Genomic DNA, 23,246 nt, shown 5'->3' with positions numbered 1-23,246 from the left:
GGTCAACAATTGCGGGTTCACATTCCCAATGAGCAACAGTGTTACATGTAATCTGCAGAGTTGGCTTTAGGACTAATAGTAAAAGGTAAGTCATTATAGCTATATTATTGTCAATACTCAAGTGGTTTCTTATTATTGCAGTGTTACCTTCTATTAGTTACATTGTTTTGTTGGGTTCAGGTTAGTTAATAATTTTATTTATATATTTTTTGTAAAATGGATGTGTACAATAGAGTCTGAAAGAATTAGAAAGTTACTTGCTGAGGTTTTGGCACAGAGATCATAAAGGTGACTATGATGTTGAATGTGAAGAAAGTGTAGCTAAGGTAGAAGAGCAAGCTAAAAATTCTGATACAGAACAAGAGGTTCCTGATGGTTAAGATGCTATTGACAACATCACAAACACTCCAGTGTATGTTGGGAAAGATCAGTTTACGAAATGGAATAAAAATGTACCTCCAAAAAATGTTAGAACCAGGTCCAAAAATATAATACCCCATCTTCCTGGTGTAAAGCCTACTGTAAAACATCTGTAAACACCTAATGAAATTTGGAAGCACTTTTTTACTCATTATATTATCAGCACGATAGTAGAAAACACAAACCTGTTTATCGAGTCCCAGAGAGAGAAATTTTCCAAACACAGAGACTGCAATGTTACAACTGCAAGGGAAATTCAAGTTCTAATAGGTATATTGTATTTGGCTCAAATGATGAAGGCTAACCGTCTGAATGGAGATGATCTGTAGAAGACTCTTGGCAACATGCACTCTTGTATCACATATTCCTAAGAAAGATGGAAATGTCATACAGGTGTTCAGTCTTCACCATGATGACAGCGTTGATGAAGAGATGGGTAAAGCAGAAATGATAGTCACATATAACAAGATGAAAGGAGGCATAGACATGTGTGGAAAGTTACATGCTGTCTACAGTTACGCAAGACACTCTCGCTGATGACCTATGGTCATATTTTATTCCTTACTGAATGTTGGAGATATCAATTCTTTAGCGATTCATACTGCTAACAACCCAAGCAGCTGCACTCCACAAAGGAATTTTTTGCGCCAGTTGTCTTATGAGCTTGTAACAGAACATGTGCGAGTTTGAGCTGCATGAGCAACAAACTGTATAATATTCCTTCCAGAATTTGTGAAATTTTCCAAATTGAAGCAAAAACAAGGCCCAATGAACATCCTAACACACAGAGTGGAAGTTGTGCATACTATGACATGAGGAAGAACAGATTTCTCAGGTACAGCGGCTGCATTTGTAGTAAATATCTCTGTTTGGAACATGCAAGTGTTATTCGCTCAGAATGTGTAAAAATGGAAGACCATGAGTTAATTGTATAAAATGAAGAACAGTTGTCACCAATGTGTGCCTTTCATTCTGTTTAAAATATTATTACACATCTTTTTCATATCCACAAATAAATATTGTAACATATTTGGAAATTACAATTTCAGTGGAACTGGACAGAATTTATAGCTTTCTAAAAGATACGTACTTAGCACATTAAAACTGAACATAGTAAGTTGCATATTATCAATTACTTTGTTTATTTTTACTTATAAATCTACATTTATTGCCATCCAGACTGACAGTTTGCAGCAATTAATAACAATATGAAATTTTCAAGATTGGTTGTTTCTGGAAAACTTTCACATGCCAGTAGGAAATTGTGCATATTTCATTAATAATATGTATTTATTTTGAGGATTACATGCTCTGACACCTCGTATCATAATAGATTTAATTTAATCTACATTTTTTACTTTACCACCTCAAAATTATAAAAAGTCAGCCACAGGTAGGATAATTTTGGGACTGTATCAAAGTTAATCACAAGTGTTATTCTGAGCATTTTTTTCATCTTTTTTCAGTGTCTTAGCTGATCAATGATACCCAGAAAAAAAATACTATTGGACCATGACCAAACAATTACCAATGGGAACGGTTGAGTGAAATGTTGCAATTGAAATTCAACCTAGCCACATCTGGAACTATGTTGAACCTTGTCTTATTGACATTTCTGGCACTGTAAAAATTATCTCAAAAGGGAGAACTAAGTATGCAGAGATGACACAAAATTCACATAACTGTGAGGCATCCAAATCATTAATGATGTGTTGAAATGCAGCAGAGTATATAGGCAAATTCACAATGCTGCCACAGCACTGGCATGTTGAAAGATGCCTACTGCTTATTTGTATCTATCATATCCAAGTCTCGCTCTAAAACCAGCTGTGTTGATATAACTATTGTGATTGGACCAACATTTATGCTACACAGCTGAGAGTGGGCATCTTACTCCCAAGAAACATGCACCTGGAGACTGAAAATGGGACGAGTGCCTACCAGTACATGCCCTATCAAAACCACCACACTTACCGTCAAAAATCTTCACACTCAGTTCTAATAGACATGAAAAGGATTGAAAAGGAGACACTGACTTCATAGAACTGATAGGTTTATTGTCTGTAGTACAAGGCATGGCACACATTCCAAACACTTCTGTCAAAAATTACTGACATTCACTCTTATTTCAGCTTGTTATTACTTTTCTGAGGCAACCATTGCTTCTACTGACTTTTGCTAATATTGATGAGGTCTCAGTCCATTCCATGAACACTGCAACATTTAACAGATTTAGTGAACTTCTCACAGCTAACAGACTTAGTGAACTTCTCACAGCATGCAGGCACATATCGTCCAACCTTATCTGACCTCCAGTCATGATCCCACTGCTCCTTGCCTTCCGCACCACTCGTGACTGCTGGTACCAATCCAAATCTCTCAATCACTGAGGGTTCCAAGTGCTAGGCTGCTACGAGTAAGGTATAGATATTGATACTCCAGGAGTAACTATTTGTGTAACTTTACATCTCCCACCTTAGATGTTTTCAAAATTTTGAAAAAAGAAAAAAGAAAAAAGAAAAACTCTCTTTCCCTGTGGGACAGACTGGAAGGAAACTCTCCCTTCCCAAATTCTGAAGAATTTACTGCAGTGGTATTCTCAGGATGAATAGCCTAGAAAACATTAATAAGAAAACACCATTCATATCATAACTCGTACCTCCTAACTTTTGAAGAACATTTTACAATGATACATGAAATGTAGCTGTAGAAAAACACAAAAATATTTAGTTTTCAATTTAAAGAAATTTGAAAATATAGTCTGTGTTTCACATAAACCAAACCTGAAAAAGATAGATCACAACAGCCCAAAAAATACCCATTAAAATACATTCACAAATATCACAAACAGTGTCCAATACAGATGGTAATTCAAATAGCTAATAAGGTAAAGTTATTCAAATATATGAATATTATTTCCATATACAAGTGTAAAAAATTATATACATGGTGGAATTTTATGCATGAAAAATTATTATTTACTCAGAATTGTAACATAATTGCCTTACTCTATAGTGATTGTTGCTAATTATATGAAAGTTAACTAGACTATCAAATTGAACTTTAATGAAAACCAGGAACATATTATTCATAGAAATTAGAAGCAGTTTGTGTCTCAAAAATTCAAATTTGCATAAATTTGATTTAACTTAAAATGGTAGTTATTTTAATTTAATTTTCTTTTATTTATTTTCAATAAATTGAAGATAATTACTTTTTGTTGTACACAACTGTATTATACAACTAATCTAATAAATATGCATATGTTTGTTGTTTTCCACATCACCATTTTTTTTTTACTTAACATCATGTACTGTGGTTTAATTGACTCATGGAGATCCTGCACACATTTCACAACACAGCATCACCTGCAATGACATCGTGCCCATGTGTGCGTATAATGGTAGCAGCTAGCAGTTTCACTCCACTCAGCTACCCGGTGCATTGTTCACAGTCTCCCTCCAGTCTGCACCAAACACTGACACCAATCTCCACTGAAGCAGCCAAACAATGGCCACTATGTAGCTGGGAATCAGCTCTGCTCACTGCCATTGAGGTTGACACACTGCTGCTGCCCCCTGGTGATGACTCTGCAATTAGCTTTGCTTGTGCCCTTCTGAGCACTGTCTAAGACTTCTGAATTTGTTGCTGCTGCACTGAAGCCATTTTGCTGTCTGTGACTACAGATTTTCCTAGTGGCAACTCACAATACTACAGCCTTGGACTTGTCCATGTGCCTCCGTGTCATGCCGAATTGTCCACTTTGCCACCTCTCACTGTAGGTTGTAATGTATCCCTGCCATTACAGTATTTGTGATGGTTCTGCTCCCGCTAGTGACAAGTTGGACCGCTGGCTGTCACTGGTGATGAGTGTTTAGTGACAAATGAGCAAGAGCCATGTCTGCTTCAATGTTCACATGCTTCCAAGCTGTCTCAAGCTAAATGGTGCATCACACCATAATGTGTGTCTGAAAAACACTAGGCCACAACTTCACCTAGTGTATCACAGATCTATTACACACATTTAATTGTCCTAACTGTGCTGGCTATGGGCACCGACCTAAACTATTTAAATTTCACATGGTCAATAGCACTTCACAGATTAAAACAAGAATTTCACACAGGTGTACAAATTACATTATTCCTTACAATATCACAGTTTCTTCTTTTCTTTATGCCACCTCACATCTTTAGTTGTCAGATATAGTTTCATTGTCAAAATATCATTTAATGTTTCCCACATGCTCTTTTCTGTGCAAATTCCCTTAGCATTTGCAAATGCTCCTTCTGGGCTTTGCTGGTTATTGGCAAATTATCAATGTACACAGTTACTTGTTTTCAATAATTCTTCAGCCAGTGCTCTAGAAAATGTCTTTGCAGATGCTGAAACACATACATTCAACTTGAAATATAACAATGTCTTTCAAATAAAAGTGGTGTGAACATGACGTCAAATCTAGGCTTGTAAAAATTTTTCTCCCTCTACATCTTTGAAGTATTTCTTCCATATTTACGGGTTGGTCTCTTTCAGGTCCAAATAGCTTATTTGCTTGTCTTGCATCTACAGCCAAGTGAACCTTCCCATTTCTTTTCATGACCACCATCAAAAGAGCTGTTGAACTGACTCCTGGCTCATTCAATTACTCCGGATGGCATCATCCTTTGGAGCTCCTTTTTGATGGCTTCCTTCCTTGCTTGAGGTATTTTATATGGAGGCACAAAATATGGTTTGTGTGGATTTATTTTGATCCCTGGTTTTTGAATGAGTACCTTTTTATGTTCTCCAGTCAACTTGAATAATTCTCCTCCTCCTCTTGGTGCCAACGTCACAATGCCAATAATTTTTGAACACACTTCATCTGGATTAAGTTTATGTTGCTGTTCCAATTACTCTAAACTTTTTGTTTTGACCTTGTAAGCCTCTGACACATCATTTTCACTTCCTTCCGTTTCAACTACTTGGTAGACTTGTGAAAATTTCCTATCAATTGCCATCCTTTTTCTATATCAAATTTTCTTTGCTCCACCATCTCCTCCTCTTCTTATCTCATTCCTTCTGTACCTATTTCCAGTCCCTACTTGGTGAGCCAATCTGATCCACTAATAAATTGCCCATTTGATACATTCCTCCATTTATTTTAACTTGTAACATGGACTGACAACTAATTGGTTTTCCAGCTTCTTTCACAGGTCCTTTAATCTTTAAATCTGTCACAGGAACACTTGGTATTTCTGCATTCTGTGCTAATAATGCATTGTAAACATTGTTGGCAACTGCATACAGGTCATTTCCAGAGTCATAGTTCTTGTTTTTCTTTCATATATTTCAGTTTTTGTAACCAGTACCATTACTGACTTATCACCAATTACCTCTTTCTTTATCAATTCTGTTTGGTCATCTCTTAATCAGTCTTGTTATTACAAAAACCTCACCAGTCTCATTCACACTGTAATGTTGCAGACATGCTTCATCTACTTCAGGTTGGGAAACACCTGAAACTACAGCCTGTTTTCCATCAGATTACCAGTGAAAGCTTCTGCTGCACTCACTATCTTGCAAGTGTCACATTTGTTCCCACATGCATTATGCTCATCTTCCTCCTGTTTGCGGTATCTCTGCTCCCCACAGCTTCTGTATCTGTAGCCATCTCATCATCTGCCACATGGTGTACAAACTTCATTTCTTCATTCCATTTTATGCCACCCTTCTGGCTGTGGCTGGGCATTGCCAAAATTTTCTCTAAACGCTTCCCCTTGTCTTTCTTCTCTCTCCATTTGGGTGAATATCATCCTTGCTTGATCGACGGACAGAGTACTTAAGTACTGGTTCCTTTCAAGTTCATTTTCTAAAAATTCAGCACATGTCCTATCCAGTCTCCTCTTGTATGGGTAGTTGAAATTAGATATTAATATATCATCTTGTTCACTTTGTGACCAATATTCATTCAGAAACATTTTCTCAAATTCTTGGTATGACATTCATTTCTTTTCTAACCTCATACCCCAATTATAGGCTTTGTCTTTCATCTGACTCACCATGTACACAGTTTTTGTTTTATCGTCCCAACTTGTAGGTAACAGGCCACTAAAATTGCTAATGAAAGTTATGAGGTGCAGTTTTCCCTTAGATGGAATTTGCTGAATTTGTGACTGTTAAGGAACTCAACCTGTTGGTAATTTTTACCAAGCACAGTTGTTTGTCCAGTATAAGCTCCTAATTCCTATGTTGATTTACTTTTCACTATCACATCGACCTGTTGTGCTCAACAGTTTGTTGTAACCCTTGTACACCTTGGCTTACAGACTACCTTTTTCTCAAATTCATGAACCCTCTTTGGCTGTCTTATCTTGACATTGTGTGGTGTCATTTGTGAGAACTGAAAGCGCTAACACACTATCTTCTAATACAGTTTGCCTTTCGTGAATTTCACTGATTTTGGCCTTTTGCAAGTTCATCTGCCATGTTAATTTCTTATTCACTGCTGACTGTTCCTTTTATCTTTCCTATTTGTTCATTTATGTCCTTTTTACATTTTATTACTAAGCTGTTAATTGTTTGTTCTTGTATTTCCAATTTTTCCTCTACTTTTTAAAATCTTCCTTTGATGCCATTGATGACTGCACTTCTTTAAAATCTTCCTTCATGAAATCCATAATTTGTTTGCTAAAAATTTCCTGATCTTCTCTTCTTCTCTTCTCTAACCTTTCAAAAATTTAATGGCTTAGGCATTTGTGACACCTACTTTTCATTCTCTGTCTGCTGATCTCTGCTTACCCACAGTCAACTGCTTGTGGCACCATGGCATCTGCTTACTGCACCCAAGTTGTTTACTATATTTTTCCTGTTTGAACTCACAGTTCACATCTGTTCTTTCTTCCGAGGGTAACTACAAATTCGGGAAGTCCTTTCATGTGCCGCCAAGTGTAAGATGCCTACTCTGTTATTTGTACCTATGACAGCCAAGTTTCTCTCTAAAACCAGCTGTGCTGATATAACTACAGTGATCAGACTGATGTTTATGTTGCACAGATTAGAGTGGGCATTTTACTCCCCAAGGAACATACAACTGAAGACTGAAAATTGGATCATGTGCCTACCGGTACCTGCCCTATCAAAATCACTGCACTTGCCATTAAAAATTTTCTCACTCAGTTCTAATAAATATGAAAAATATTCAAAAGGAGACACTGACTTCATAGAGGTGACAGGTTTATTGTCTTTAGTACAAGGCATGGTACACATTCCTAATATTTCTGTGCACACATACTGACATCCACTCTTGTTTCAGCTTGTTATTACTTTTCTGAAGTAAACATTGCTTCTAACGATCTTTGCCAATGACTCACTTCTAATACTGATGAGTTCTCAATCCCTGCCACAAACACTGCATTTAATGGTTTTAGCAAACTTCCCAAGGCACATGGGCATATAACATCCAACCTCATCTGAGCTCCAGTCACGATCCCACTACACCTTGCCTTCAATGCCACTCATAACAGCTGCCACCAAACCAAGCTTCTCTATCACTGTGATTTCTCCTGGCAGCAGTGCTCCTGCACTAGGCTCAGATATCGATACTCCAGGAGTAACTATATCTGTAACCTTATAATTTCATGGCAGTGTCACATCAAGGTGTATTCACATCTACCTCCACATCAAGGCACAAAGTCAATTCAAGTCATGTGATCTTAACTTGCATGGCTATCCTGAACAGTTTCTTCATGGGAATTGCAATCTTCACAAGATGATTTTCAACTGTATTTACATGCGAAGTACACATACACAATGAGGTAGCTTATATATGTGGTTGCTGATGTCCACATTTGTAAGAAAATAATGTACATTGGAACCAAATGGTTTGCAGCTTGCAGGGGATAGCTCATATATTAGACAAGGAAGACTGGAGTACAAAACAATATAAAAAAGAATGTCTTTGTAAAATGTCATTCGGTAGTATAGTAAGGGAATTTCACACATTGTACAAGAGCTTGAGGAAGAGAAATCTGCTTTTTATAAGTATTTTAGAGAGTTAAAGCACGTTTCTTCACCTGTTACATCAAACTGCATCCAGAATTAGTAAAAGGAACATAGTTTTAGAACCCACCATCACACCCTGTAAAAAATTGGTTTCTTTAGTTATTAGTTGCCAGTACACTGCAAATTTTTGTGCATTAGTCTTATCTCCCTCAAACCTTTCCCTGCAAGATTTATAGGTTTTCTTTACATCTTGTGTATGGCTTTTAATAGTTCAAGTACCTTATCAGCAGTTAGGTTAGCTAGTGAAACTGCATAAATATTGACCACTCATGCTTGCAAAACTGTTTCAAACACAATCCAGAGACCTACCTAACAATAAATAAGCCTGCCATAAACATATATTTAGACAAACAGCTCTAACACATTACTTCTTGTATACATAATTAAAAAGCATTTTCAGTCCATTTCTTTATGAAACCTTACAAATACCTGACAACATACAAATAAATTCCATTTATTAATCAATTACAAAGCCTGACAAAGTGAAGCATCCAGAAGATGAGGAAGAATTCAAATGAAACTTCACAGGTTGAGAAAGTATGCAGTGTTATTTCACTGATTACAAAATCAAGTCAAATTTACAAAGAACTTTGCAGTAGGTACCCACTTGTCAGTATGATGTTGTAGACCCTCTGGGCTGGATGCATGCACTGCTTCAGTTGGGAAGAGCGTCACAAAATGATTGTCTTTTCCTGAGGCAAGCTACCCTGCCACTATTATAACTGGTTCTTGATACCATGGACAATGGCACTGGGACTGAGTTGACATCCCAGCTGGTCACACCAACGTTCTATCAGGGACAGATCTATGGATTTTGCTGGCTACAGAAATATTCAGCAAGCACACACACAGTTCAAAGAGATATGTGCTATGCATGGATGAGCAATGTACTGTTGAAAAATGGCACCAAATACTGTCAAATGAGACATAACACATGAGGTTGCAGAGTGTCTATGGTACATCATTGTCCATCAGAGTTCCTTCCCTCACTACCAGCCATGACCTGAAGTTATAATAGAGTAGTACTGCTGTGTCTCTCCAGAATATTGGAAGAATGGTATCTCTACTCAAGTAACTGCCATGCTCACCAAAGACAGTCAGCACAGAGTAGTGCAGGACAGTGATTCATGACAAAGCATTACTACAATGCCATTGATCATCAGTCCATGCTCTAGGTCATGGTACCACTGCAAATGTAGCCATTTGTCTTGTTGTGTTAACAGCAGCATACAGATGACATGGCAAATTCCTAGTATGGCCACTGCTAGTCTCCAACCATTAGTATGGAATGACACATTGTTGTAGGGAGACCAAAGCTTTATCTCAGATGGCAGCCACAGTGAAGGGGTTACAATGTGCTTGGTGCACATTCTGCTGACCCTCTTAACTGGTCATATATGGTCCACTGGAAGCTTTATGATGAATATGCCTGTCCTCATGTTCACATACAGTCCAAGTCTGGGCCACTGTCAGATCAAAATGCCTAAAAATATCTTGATATTGCATTACTTGATAGCTAGCAAAAGAAGACTCACAACGAAACTCCCTTGAAACTCTGTTATGTGCTAATAACATTGTCTCACATGGGTATGCGGCATCTCATGTTCTTCACAGTGATCAGTCGAGCACTCTGGTCATTCTGCCTATCACAGAGAATTGCATCTCTATTTCATTTATGCACCCACCAATGGTGTATATGTTACAAAGTTACATTGACATCTGACCATGTCTGCCACATGCTTCCCTTTTTTTGTCAGGCAGCATATAAAGAGTGCAGAAAAATGGATCTCAGAATGAACTATAATAGAAAATGTGGTTTTCTGCCTATAAAGTTGAATTTCTGGGAAAAAAGTAATTTTATATTTTGTCAATACATGGCAACAGAATCAGTGCTCTAGCTGTGAAACCCTGTCAGTGGTAACAATTTAATGCAAAGGTGGTAAATGCACATTTTAACTTTGACAAGGGAAAGCAGGTTATTAACTGGCACTAAAGTTTGAGAATGCTACTGCGGTGCAGAACCAGCAGTGACTTGAGTATGGCACTGAGCCACACACAGGGTATAAACTGGACACATTTTGAGGTGAGATTCTTCAAGTAGGCTACACAGAAATCCCATTGGAAACTTTGGTGCAAGCTTTGGCATCTGTCATTACTTTTATTCAGAAATTTATTGATACTGAAGCCCGAAAGTCTGAATATTTGCTTTTACCACCAATTGGCACATTTATTTTGAGCTGAAAATACACTACTAGCTATGAAACTGTGAAAGTTCTAGATGCTTATACAATTTTTGACAGATGCTGAAGAATATTGTACTCTTAATATCACTAAGTGTGTGACTTGGGGGTTTATCTCTTCATGGAAATTTTGTGTTAGTAATTACGTTGGCAGCAATTGTTACTATTTTTCATTGTTGTCTAGACCTTTGTCACGATTATGCATTGATTATTAGTCAGTTGTTGTTATACGAGTGAACTGTACAGGGTTATTTGTGTGAAGAAACAAAGTTTCTCACAGTTACAAGAATTGAACATTTTCAAAACAGCATAATTTATATTATTATATAAATAACCTCAGGCACTATGTACTGGTGTGTTCTGTATCAGTATTAGAAGATGTTTACTATAAGTTCAAATGGCTCTGAGCACTATGCAACTTAACTTGGGAGGTCATCAGTCGCCTAGAACTTAGAACTAATTAAACCTAACTAACCTAAGGACATCACACACATCCACACCCGAGGCAGGATTCAAACTTGCGACCATATCGGTCACGTGGTTCCAGACTGAAGCACCTAGAACTGCACGGCCACACCAGCCGGCCTATAAGCTCATTTCCAAGGCTTATTCTATTTCCCATGATGGCTCTCTGAATTTCAATCTCCATTTGGGGAGAGTTGCTATAAAGTACATCTGTAAGGGAAAGTGAAGACACTGTAAATGACCCCAATTTCATGGCTCCTTCTGGTGATGAGGGTGAAGTGAGTGAGATCACACCACCTTCCAGCTGCCTGCAGAGCACATTGATGAGATGTCTGACTGATGGTATCCATGAAATTATCTTGGAAGATACTCCTTCAGCTGATATTCCAGGTACCTTGGAAGTTCACATTAATGAAGAATGGTAGGATGATGAAAATACAGGACACTGAAAGAACAAAATGAATGCTAATACCGATTCTAACTGAATAACTGAAGATGCAACTTACAGTAAAACCTGCACTAGCAAAAAATGGTTCAAATGGCTCTGAGCACTATGGGACTTAACTTCTGAGGTCATCAGTCCCCTAGGACTTAGAACTACTTAAACCTAACTAATATCAGAACATCACACACATCCATGGCTGAGGCAGGATTTGAACCTGCGACCGTAGCGGTCACGCAGTTCCAGACTGAAGTGCCTAGAACCGCTCAGACACACTGGCCGGCACCAATCTAGCAGAAATCTAACAGCGCACTAATGACATTTGGTAGCAGCACTAAAAGTGAAGTCTGCAGCTGACTGCTTTGAGGAATTTTTTGATAAACAAATACTGAATTTGATTGCCAGTGAAAGTGTCCAATACACTACACACAGTAATTACAAATTTGATACAATGAATGCATAAAAAGTTCTTAAGCATATTGCTCTTCACTGGATACCATGTTTTCCCACAGGAACAGTTATACTGAAATAAAGATGACTTTGATATAAAGTTAATACAACAGTGTATAAGCCACAACAGATATCTGGAAATCAAATGCCATCTCCACTTCAATGACAACACAGATCTGAACATAATTTCAGATGACAAAAGAGATAAACTTTTCAAAATTCTTGCCATAATGGACTTGCAGAATAAGAATTACATAAAATTTCAAGTTTTTTCTGAGAGCCTGAGCATTGATGAACAAATGGTTCGATACTGCAAATACCATACTCTAAAATAATTCATTCACAGGAAACCAGTGAGATTTAGATTCAAACAGTGGGTTATGTATGGTTTCTATCATTTACTGCCTCACAAAAGAAAACATTCCACTGTTCCATTTCAGAAGGATGATGGGAAGGGCATATCGTGCTGAATCATCTACTGCTTTTGATCCAAAAATGGCAGCACACCCACCATGTATGAAGACTTCCACTTAACATATTCCAGTTGAACTCAGGCCTTCTGAAATGAACACATGATTGAGCATACGACATTGGGGAAAGAAAGAACATGTGAAATCTGAAAGAAAAATGCAAAGTATGAGTGCTCTGTGTGCAATGTGGGAAAGAAAGAAAATGTGAAATCTGAAAGAAAAATGCAAGGTATCAGTGCTCCGTGTGCAATGTGGGACTCCATCTTCAATGCTTTGTTGCCTGGCACAAAATATGAAACAAAACATAAAAGGAGAGTGGAATGGGCCATGATCCCCATTTGGGGATTGCCTAAAATACAGGGTGGTCCCGAATTCATGGTACAAACTTTAATGGTAGGTGCAGGACATTGTAACAAGGATATATTGTATAGGAATGTATAGTCCCAGGTGACGCGGTGAGGCGTAAACAGGGGAAATAACGGCCGAAAGGAAAACGAAAGATTTTATTGAAATCGTTGTTGACAAGTGTCATGTTTACAGTAAGTGTTCAAAATTGCGTCCACCATGAGCGATACATGCTTGACAGCGTCGGTGCAGCGATTGGCGTACACGTTCAAAGATGCCTGGTATTTCACGCACACCTGCAGCAGCTACAGATATGCGAGCAACGAGATCCTCATCTGAGTCAACTGGAGTCTCATAAACAAGGCTCTTAAGATGTCCCCATAAAAAGTAATCGAGGCAAGAGAAATCAGGAGATCGGGGTGGCCAAGGGACTGGTCCATCACGCCCAATCCATCTAGCACCAAACGTGGCATTCAGGTAATTCCGTACAGCAGTGCTGAAGTGTGCTGGCGCTCCATCGTGCTGAAACCACATGCGGTTACGAATGGCGAGCGGAACATCTTGCAGCAGTTCTGGTAACACTTCTTGCAGAAAAATAAGATAGCTTTCGCCACAGAGTCGCGTGGGTAGTAAGTATGGCCCAATCAAAAAGTCGTTCACAATACCAGCCCACACATTAATACCGAAACGTTGTTGATACGCATGTGGACGCGTTGCATGTGGATTATCTGTTGCCCACACATGGGAATTGTGCGCATTAAAGACACCCTCGCGTGAAAATGTCGCTTCATCTGTAAATAGCACATGACCTACGAAATCCGGCTGCAACGCACATTGCTGCAACAACCACTGGCAGAAGTTCACGCGAAGAGGATAATCTGCCGGATTCAATGCTTGTACTTTTTGAAAATGGAAGGGGTGTAAGCGATTTTCATTTAACACTCTGCATACAGTCTGATGACTCACATGTACGTCACGCGCAACAGTTCTTGTGCTTGACTCGGGTCTATCAGCCACTATGTTCAAGATGCGTTCTTCCAGTCTTGGAGTGCGTACAGCTCTTAATCGACCAGCGTCATGTCTGTTGACGTCGAACGTACCTGTTTCACAAAGTTGACGATGTAACCGTTGAAAAATTCTATGATCCGGCATTCGTCGATTAGGATACTCCGCGCGATACATTCGTAACGCAGCTCTGGCGTTACCATTTGCACGGCCGTACATGTAATGCATGTCTGCTTTTTCTGCATACGTAAAGTCACCCATCGTCTACGGCAGCACAATTGTGAATGGCGCTTGTCCCTACTGCGATACATCATGTTCATCTACCGCCCTCTACCGGCAGTGACACCAACCGATCACTCCATTTCTCTTTCCCCTGTTTATGCCTCACCGCGTCACCTGCGACTATACATTCCTATACAATAAATCCTTGTTACAATGTCCTGTACCTACCATTAAAGTTTGTACCATGAATTCGGGACCACCCTGTATAGTGTTTATTTTTAGGTTACTTTTTAATGTCACATTCCTATTCCCATCCTATGTCAATCAGGCAACATGGAAATAAATGTAGACTGAAGAAAAAAATTGGCAGTTAATGTGTTAATGAGAAGAGTTATACATTCACTATTTTAAAGAGTGTTTACGCATATCCTGAAGCTTTCTCAAAAAATATTAGTTAGGAAAAGCACAAGAATTTGTATATGTAGCACTATTTTAGCTCAAAATGTTACAAACCATTGTTAATACTTTGTTTTTAATCTGTATGTAATAAAGGATTGATGATGATATTTAGACAAAAATTGTGGAGTTTCCATTCAACAATAGGGAACATGATACAAAGTGCAGGAAAATCTTTTCAATCATGCTCACAAATAATTAACATCATAGAAGATATTCACTGGAGACTGCCACTATTGAGGCTATGATCAGTTACAAAAAACTGAGCCAATGCACTTTATGTAAGAGGGAGCACTGTTCTGGTTGTTAAGTCCATAGGCTAAAAGAAATATTTACAAATGATAATAGAGAAAAAGGGAAAAAAACTACAAGATGTTCAGAAGCTTGGAGTATTTTCCTGTACAAGGTCTAAAATGTCTAACAAGGAACCCCCCGAAGTGCAAGGTTGCAAATGGCCAATGCTGTTTATGGCATTCGACGTTCCAGATATTGTCTACCATGCAACCACAATATTGACTGCTAATGGCAACAGGGTGTGGGACTGGAGATATCCAAAGGTGAGCACAATATGAGGCTACAGAGAGAACTTGAGCTGCTTAGTCGAAGAGTAACTCACAACAGTGCTACAGTGCGGTTGCATGTCATTACAAAGCAGAGCAATGGCAATGATGAACAAAACAAACATCACATTATATCTACAGCAGCAGCTGCCAAAGTTGACATTTCATCAGAAAAGTACCTAACAAATTTTGCAGAGTGAGAAAGAAGTGGCAGATGAAATATAAGTGTTTTTGCAAAATGAGTCAGTGCAATGTGTGGTGTCATATGCTCAACAGGGTGGACAATGTATATTATACTAAAACAGATATTGAGCCATGTAGTTAATTATCCTTGTCGGACAGGCAACCACAAATCCTGTCTCCAGTGATGTTGTAAAGGACAATCATTGTCCAAGGAGCAGGTTCCAAACACAATTACATATGTGGAAGATCATCCACAGCAGAGTAAAAAATAATTAAGAACAGATTTCAAATAAGTCTGCAGCAATATGACCGTGTAGTGCACAAGAAAAACCACACATATTCAAGGAAGGGCAAGGTGCATTTGTTACAAAAACTGGTGTCTGTGCATTTCAAGGGTGCTCGATAGAATTTACACCATGTGCATGGTAATAGCTTACTATGTTATTAATGTCAAATTGTGAGCAACATAGATTACAGTGGTTTCAACAGGAGCAGTAGATGGTAGCATAACTTCAAACAGTACTACAGAATTGGAAGACATGAGATAATGAAATTTCAAACAAAGCGTTTACCTGAGACGGCGCACAGCAAACTGCGGAATCGGACCAAAAATTTGTAGATGAGATAAACAAACCTATCCCATCATTCAGTAAGGAATTTGTTTTCAAGATCAACTAACATAAATGCCTTAACACATTCATACACAATAATGCTGACTATTAATCTTGTTGGTAGATTAGCTGGAAAGTTATTTATTGTGCAGTGAGAAGTTGAAGGTGCTCTGCTCTCTGTGATTCTTTCTTGTGTGCATGGTCTTGCAAGGGCAGTAGGGGATACTTACATCCCAGCAAGAAAGTGTCAGAAAATGGGCATAAGAGGACAAAAAGTATAGTATTAGCATTGCTTTTGGACAATAGCTGACCAAAACAACTTGCTTTCGCTCGATTACTGGTCTTCATATAACAATTTTACTCCTTTTAGAGAAAACTGTCCCTCCTGAAAAGCATATGACATTGTAGTTCATACCACCTGGAACCATTGTACAAATTCAGCCTCTCGATGTTTGTTTCTTCCTTATGTAGAAAACATTACTGCACTATCTGCAACTACGCCTTAAAGACTGGCAAGTTTCACGCTGAGCTCCATGACTGACTGTTTCACATTCAGTTGCATGTCATTATATTCCATCTGTTCTCATCACCCCATTACACCAATATGATTCTATGTGCATTCTTTACAAGTGGATACCCAGCTGAACATTCTGCATGGTTTGTAACTCCCAAGGAGTTTGCCAACAATCTTGATGGTGAGACTCTTTATGATCACTGTGGCACACAATTTGTCATTTGGTGCTCAGGGAGAAAAGTAATGGTTTGTTTCGAACATTTCTTGAATGTTGGTGATCTCCATTTTGTGAAGTGTAATGTGTACATCCTGTACAAGGTTGACTTCTGCACCCTCCAAGACATACATTTTCTGTCGCCCTCCTGATGCACATGCAATATTTTTCCTGTAATTATTATTAATGCAACACTTTTAAATGAGCCTTACTAAAGTTTGAAGATATTATTCTTCCTTGATAACCTGGTGTCTTTAAGTGTTGTAGCTATAAACTCAAGAGGTTCACTTCTGCTGGCAGGTATGATAAAACTGGCAGTAACTGTTGCTGTCATCTCATCCATGTGGGACAGTTCTCACTTCTGTAAATTAGTAATGATATAAACAATACACTGATAAGTTAGGTCCATAACAGTCAGAAGGAAGTTGATGATTATCAAAAGCTGGTAATTCAATGTACACCAACTGTATTTCCAATTTTTTTAAAATAGTTCTGTAGTTCTGAAGCTGTACACTAATACAATTGCATGTGGGCCTCTCCTTCTTCCCCCCCCCCCTCCCCCCCCCCCCCCACACACACACACAACCCCTATAATAACTTAAGACTTTCTGCATATGACAGTTATTTGTAATTAAATACAATCTGAAAAAGACTATACAATAATTCAGTCAGACCTACACAGGATTTCAAAATGATAAAATGATCAACACTTTGTTCTAAATATTCAGAGATGTAACATTAAGCACACAAAATGCAAAAATGTAATATCCTACGACTACAACAGGAACCAGTCAGCTCATACAAAAACACTAGTGTAACAATTTGTGGCAATATGAAATGGAATGGGTCAGTTGGTAGGATACTGGGAAAATGCAGTTAGCCTACACAGGAGACTGCTTACAATACGTAAGTGTGGCCTATTCTTGAATACTGCTCACGTTTGTGGGACCCATACCAAATAGGACAAACAGTGGTACTGAACATATACAATGGAGTCACCTCAAATGGTGGCAAGTTTGATGCATGGGAGTCTCACAGACACACTATGAAACCTGAACTGTCAGATGCCAGCTATCCCACAAAACTCTGCCTACAAAGTTTCATAATCAGGATTACATGACAAATCTAGAAAGACACTGCAGTCCCTTTTGCATTGCTTCCATAGCAACTGTGAGGAAGAGATTAGCCTAATTACTTCACACAGAGGCATTTAAGCATCCATTCAACCCAGCCTCCATATGTGACTATAATGTAAAGAAACAGTGATATGTAGTACAGGGTTATGTACCCTATGCTAGGTACTTCACAGTGTTTGCAGAGTGTGAATGTAAAAGCAGACTTGCCAGGAAAGCCATAGGCTTTAAAGCACCCACCTTTGGTACATGAGAAGGTGGGCCAGCCATAGGTCGAGTCCACCTTATGGATAAACGACAAGGACCAGTGTGCCGGCCAGCCTGCATGTATGTATGTATGAATGAAATTTTTAGGTGCCTTCGCACATCCACCTAGGTAAATGCTAGGCTGGTTAAAACATCTGGCCTTAGATAAATGATGTAAAAACACTTAGAAAAAATTATGTTGCATGACTATCCATGTTTTTCCATTAAATGCAAACAGAAGTGGTAAACAGATTCCTCCTGGAGAAATGTAGGGGTGGGGATGGGAATGGCTGGTAGTAGCTCTAAATTGCCTTTGGAAGTAGTGACACCATTGTAATAACAGCCTATAGGGTACAGCCTATATGGTTGGTCTGGTTTCTTCTTCCTAGTTATCACCCTGAGTCTGTAATCTCAAGCTGGAAAATTTGTTTGTAGTTTCTATGTTCAGTAATAATGAACACACCAACATGGGATTTCAGATTCACCAGTATGCATCTATTTTCTCTAGCACACACACCTGAGTGGGTACCAGTCTCTGGCAAGTGAAAGTACTCAATGTATTAGTCTACTAGCAGATATCACAGAAGCTGGCCAGTAAATTTTTATCCAAAACAATGTCATTAAGCAACCAAGTAAAAAACCCTTACTTCTCAATGGTGTTAACGAAAGTAACACCCAGTGGTAGTTCCTTCACATAAACCATTACTGTTGTCTATACTCAGTTCATATGCACATCACATTACTTAACAATCTACTGAATTCACTCCCAACACAGTACTAGTAATAGCCCACTGACTGAAGTTCAGCATTTAGCATCAGTGAGTTTAACTGTCCAACTCACACTTCACCAAAAACAACACAACACATCATTACCTTTTGCATACACACGATCCAGGAAAGTTAATAAAATACTTGTCCCATGCAGATTGTAATAAGCATTACTGTACAAAGACACCTGCTGATTTTGATTGATGCAAATACCACAGAATTGTTAACATGATCATAACTGGGACTGCATTGTCACAGAGATGTTAGCTTGTTGATTGATAGCCATGAAGTCTTATGCAAATTTTTACAAGGAGGTGTTAATTGTGTAATAGTTCAATGTGGAATCTCAGGAAGTGACTCCCTTGAGCAGATTTGTTATGGATAAATCTTACATAGAATGCTAATCATCAACTGCCAATTTTTTTTTGTCAGGGTGGCATATAAAGACAGCATAATGATATTTTGTAATCTTAATAATTACATTGCAGTTTATAGAACTGGAAGGTAAAAATTTACTAGTGTAGATAATTTCCTACAATGATTTGGTTTAACTGAAGGACAGTTAGTTGGAAAATTACGAAAGTTCTCAGTGCTATTTGATTAACTCACTGTATATTTGCACGTTGAATTACTTATTCTCAAGTGAAGCTACCAAGTTTGAAATTTTGTCAGTTTATGCATATTTTTAATGAAGGGCTTAATTGAGAAGTGAAGAGCATTGGCTGGTTCACAAAAATACAAAGTCATAGCTTGTAATCCAAAAAGCACAGAGGCTCAATTGGCAAATTTGGGTGTGACAGATTTTTCATTATGAATATTTTAAGTTAACTACGAGCTCCTCATCCAGGCCTTGAAGGGTCAAGGATGTTGACCAGCTGCTGTGTCATCCTCTGCCTTGCAGTGTCATGCAAATACAGTATGGAGGAGCATGTGGTTAGCACACCTCTCTCCTGGCCATTTTGATGACTTCCAAGACCATGTAGCTGCTATTTCTCAATCTGACACAAGTTAAGAAATTATATGAAATACTATGTAAATAAGAAATTTGTCGTTTTGGGTATGTACATAGCATATGTCATACTTTCGTAAGTGTGATTAGTTCAAAGACAAGGGACAAGTTATTAAAAGGAGTAGAACAATAGCAAGTGGAATAGTTTCAGCTTGCTATTTTTCATGTTCACCACAAGAAAGGGAGAAATAGCATACCAGTCCCAACTGTCTGGATAAAGGGTACCAGAAAGGAAGTTGATGTATTTCATTTAATTTTTTGAATAAATTTATAATGATAGCGTAGTGTATACGGCAGTGTTCCTTGGGACACCATTATCTTTACCATCTCAATATTGGAGTCTTCGGACATCAATGTTAGCAGCTGCCTGTTTGTCACACCATTCTTTCTCCATATCGTGTTAAAAATAAGCAGTTCTGAATAAAACCTTGTTAAATTCCTACTGTTCCAATTTAATTTAACTTCAGATTTTTGTAAGCTCATTCGTGAAACTTGAAAGTGGATGACTTATCTGTATTTATATCAAACACACACTGCATGGTCTTCATGGAATAATTATACAAAAACAAAGTATTTTATACCCACCAAGTTGACATGTAGTAGCAGACACAGTGAACCATAGGCTGTGACTGTGGTGGTGAAAGTGTTGAGATTTATAGAGTGGTATCGGTATTTTCTGTTGACCTATATAGGTGAAGGGAAGTGTTCGATTCCAATTTTGTTGGTTTGTTGTGTTTTTTGTGGACATGGTTGTAGTTTCGGGTTTCATGATTTGGTGTTGGTAGTTTCTGTTGACCTATGTAGGTCATGGGAAGTGTTCGATTCCAGTTGATATTGTTTTCAGTTGATTTTGGTAAGATTGTGGTCATTTTATTTTACCGTTTTTGTCGTTTGGTGTAGTGGCATGTGTTTATTTTCAGTTTGTCTCCACCCACAAACACCTAATACCACCCACTTGTCCCGTTAGTTTCATTATATTTTTGGAAATAGAGGCATAGTATTTGCAATGGAAACGTCCGATTCAACCTGTCTGCTTTGACCAATGTCGTCACCAATATTCACATTAACTCCCATATCGCAACTATGACATCATTACGTAAACATGACACCAAACACAAAAATAGATCGAAAAACCATCGAATACATATTCCTTCAAAAAAAAAAAAAAAAAAAAAAAAAAAAGAGAAAGAGAGAGAGAGAGAGAGAGAGAGAGAGAGAGAGAGAAAGGAAACGAACACTTCCGTTTAACTATTTATCCATTTATCCTTATGACATCTATATAGCCATCCCTGGTCCGAGACGCTGGAACTTTAGTAAGCCTCATTTCTTCATTACACACTGAACACTTCACGACTTCATCCACAATCCGAATTGTAGAGACAACGCACTGTCCCCTATCATCACCGACAACCGTAAACTGTTGACCTTGTCAGTCATATACATACCTACAAAAGACAGTCCGCAGCTCGTGGTCGTGCGGTAGCGTTCTCGCTTCCGGGTTCAATTCCCGGCGGGGTCAGGGATTTTCTCTGCCTCGTGATGACTGGGTGTTGTGTGATGTCCTTAGGTTAATTAGGTTTAAGTAGTTCTAAGTTCTAGGGGACTGATGACCGTAGCTGTTAAGTCCCATAGTGCTCAGAGCCATTTGAACCTACAAAAGACATAAACAAAGCAATTTACCAAAATTGACACACGACGAACAGAAAAAACTACAATAACGTCGACATAAAAAAACCAAAATCGTTAACTCGCTGAAAAATATTCCGCTGAAAGCACAGTCACTACCGATACCACACACGTGCAATGCTACCACGCAAATGAACCCCATAAGCCACATAACACGCTACCCTTAAACACACCACCAGACCGCACCACCGATCACATCGAAACGACACCTACAAACACACCACTCTCACAAACTAAATTCCGCGCCGTCGTGACGTCAGACACCACAACAGCCTTACGTCACTGGTCAAAGACTACGGGTGGAATCGGACACTTCCGTTGACCCCAAATTTCTTTAAGGAATACATATACTGAGAAGAAGCGGTTGAACAGGTTTATACATTGTGATCTTGAATTTATACCACAAATGGAACTTACTACATGCTTTTGCATTCTAAAAACTTTTGCTTGGTTTGACAAGTTACCCCAAAATATGATCCCAAATGACATAACAGAATTAAAGTAAGCAAAGCATACAAGTTTTTTAATATTTACATTTCTGACATCATTTACATTGCAAATACAGACTTGTTTGTGTGATTCGGCAATTCTGTGGTGTGCCTTATCCAACTGAATTTATAATAGAGTTTTTACCCCTGAAATTTACCACTGTCAATTTCTTCTGTCTTCATATATTACAGCCACGCTAGAAGGAATTCTCTTCCACACACACACACACACACACACACACACAGCTAGTAGTCCTGCCTTTAAGGATTTTTACTAATTTGTTTTGTATACTACCTGCCACACGAAAACGATCGCCCAAGCAGCGAATTGCGGTAATTATCAATATGCAATAAATATGACCCGAATATGTAACCTTCATGTGCCTCTGACGCCTGGCGAAGATGTTGTAGACACTAACTCACATGTAAAAGCAATCCTTTATATAAAAAAAAAAGCACTGACATTGCACATATACAACAACAAGCAGAAGACTGCTGAGAACTGTCAATCGTGATACTGCTCTGCCATCTGTTGGCGGCGCGATGAGACAGCTGTGTGGCAAGCCGTTCGACGCCGTAGACGGTTAGAGATTTTATTTCTTATTTTAAAGTTTTGTGGGATATTCAGTCATCTACGAAGCAGCTAAAAGTTATGTATCTCTAAATCATTAATTAAATTGCTATGAAGGAATATGTCTTCACTTTTTTTAAGTCGAGAATGTTTCATACTCGTTACTGCAATCCGTTGTGAATGTTATATAATTCGTAGCAAAACAGGAAGACGCGTCACCCCCTGGTGTCTCCCTTCCTCTCCACTCCCGACCAGTTGCCGCGCCTTTACCGTTGTGTCCCTCCCTCTCTACATCTCCACACCCTCCATCTCCTTTCCCAACACAACTTCCACCGTCTACCGCTCCCGGACGATGAGCTTCGCCCTGACATCTACCCTTCCTACCAACTCTAACCCCCTCTTCCTGCCTCCTCCTCAGGGCTCCCTCTCCTCCCCCTCCCTCCTTCTGAGCGGATTTCCCCTCCCCCTCCATCTCTTGTGCCTTCTTTCAGTGTCTCTGCACTCCCTCCTGCCCTGTCTTCCCTTTTCCTCTCCCGCCCCATGTGTCTCCTGCCTCTTCGTGAACCCACGGTTCCCCTCCTCCCTTCCTCCCGCCGCTTCCCCAGCTGCCCCATGCTCTCCCCTCCTTTTCCATCCTCTCTGCCCTTTCCCTCGGCAGGTCCCACCTGGTAGTTTTATTCTTCGTCGTGTGTGCTCCGAGTGGGTTTTAA

At 38.9% G+C, this 23,246-nt stretch overlaps 1 long non-coding RNA gene across 1 annotated transcript; it reads right to left on the bottom strand.

The window, feature by feature from the left end:
- Positions 1-2,954: 2,954 nt before the first annotated feature.
- Positions 2,955-22,397, bottom strand: LOC126219132 (uncharacterized). Its single transcript, XR_007542617.1, has 3 exons — positions 22,340-22,397; positions 21,237-21,442; positions 2,955-3,033 (listed from the first exon to the last, which is right to left on the bottom strand). It is a non-coding gene; the product is annotated as an uncharacterized LOC126219132 (long non-coding RNA).
- Between the last annotated feature and the right edge of the window lie 849 nt (positions 22,398-23,246).

This window comes from Schistocerca nitens, unplaced genomic scaffold (genome assembly GCF_023898315.1).
Source record: "Schistocerca nitens isolate TAMUIC-IGC-003100 unplaced genomic scaffold, iqSchNite1.1 HiC_scaffold_162, whole genome shotgun sequence".
NCBI classification, from domain to species: Eukaryota; Metazoa; Arthropoda; class Insecta; order Orthoptera; family Acrididae; genus Schistocerca; species Schistocerca nitens.
Note: the sequence above shows the minus strand (reverse complement) of the source record. Positions and strands in the feature narration are given on the sequence as shown.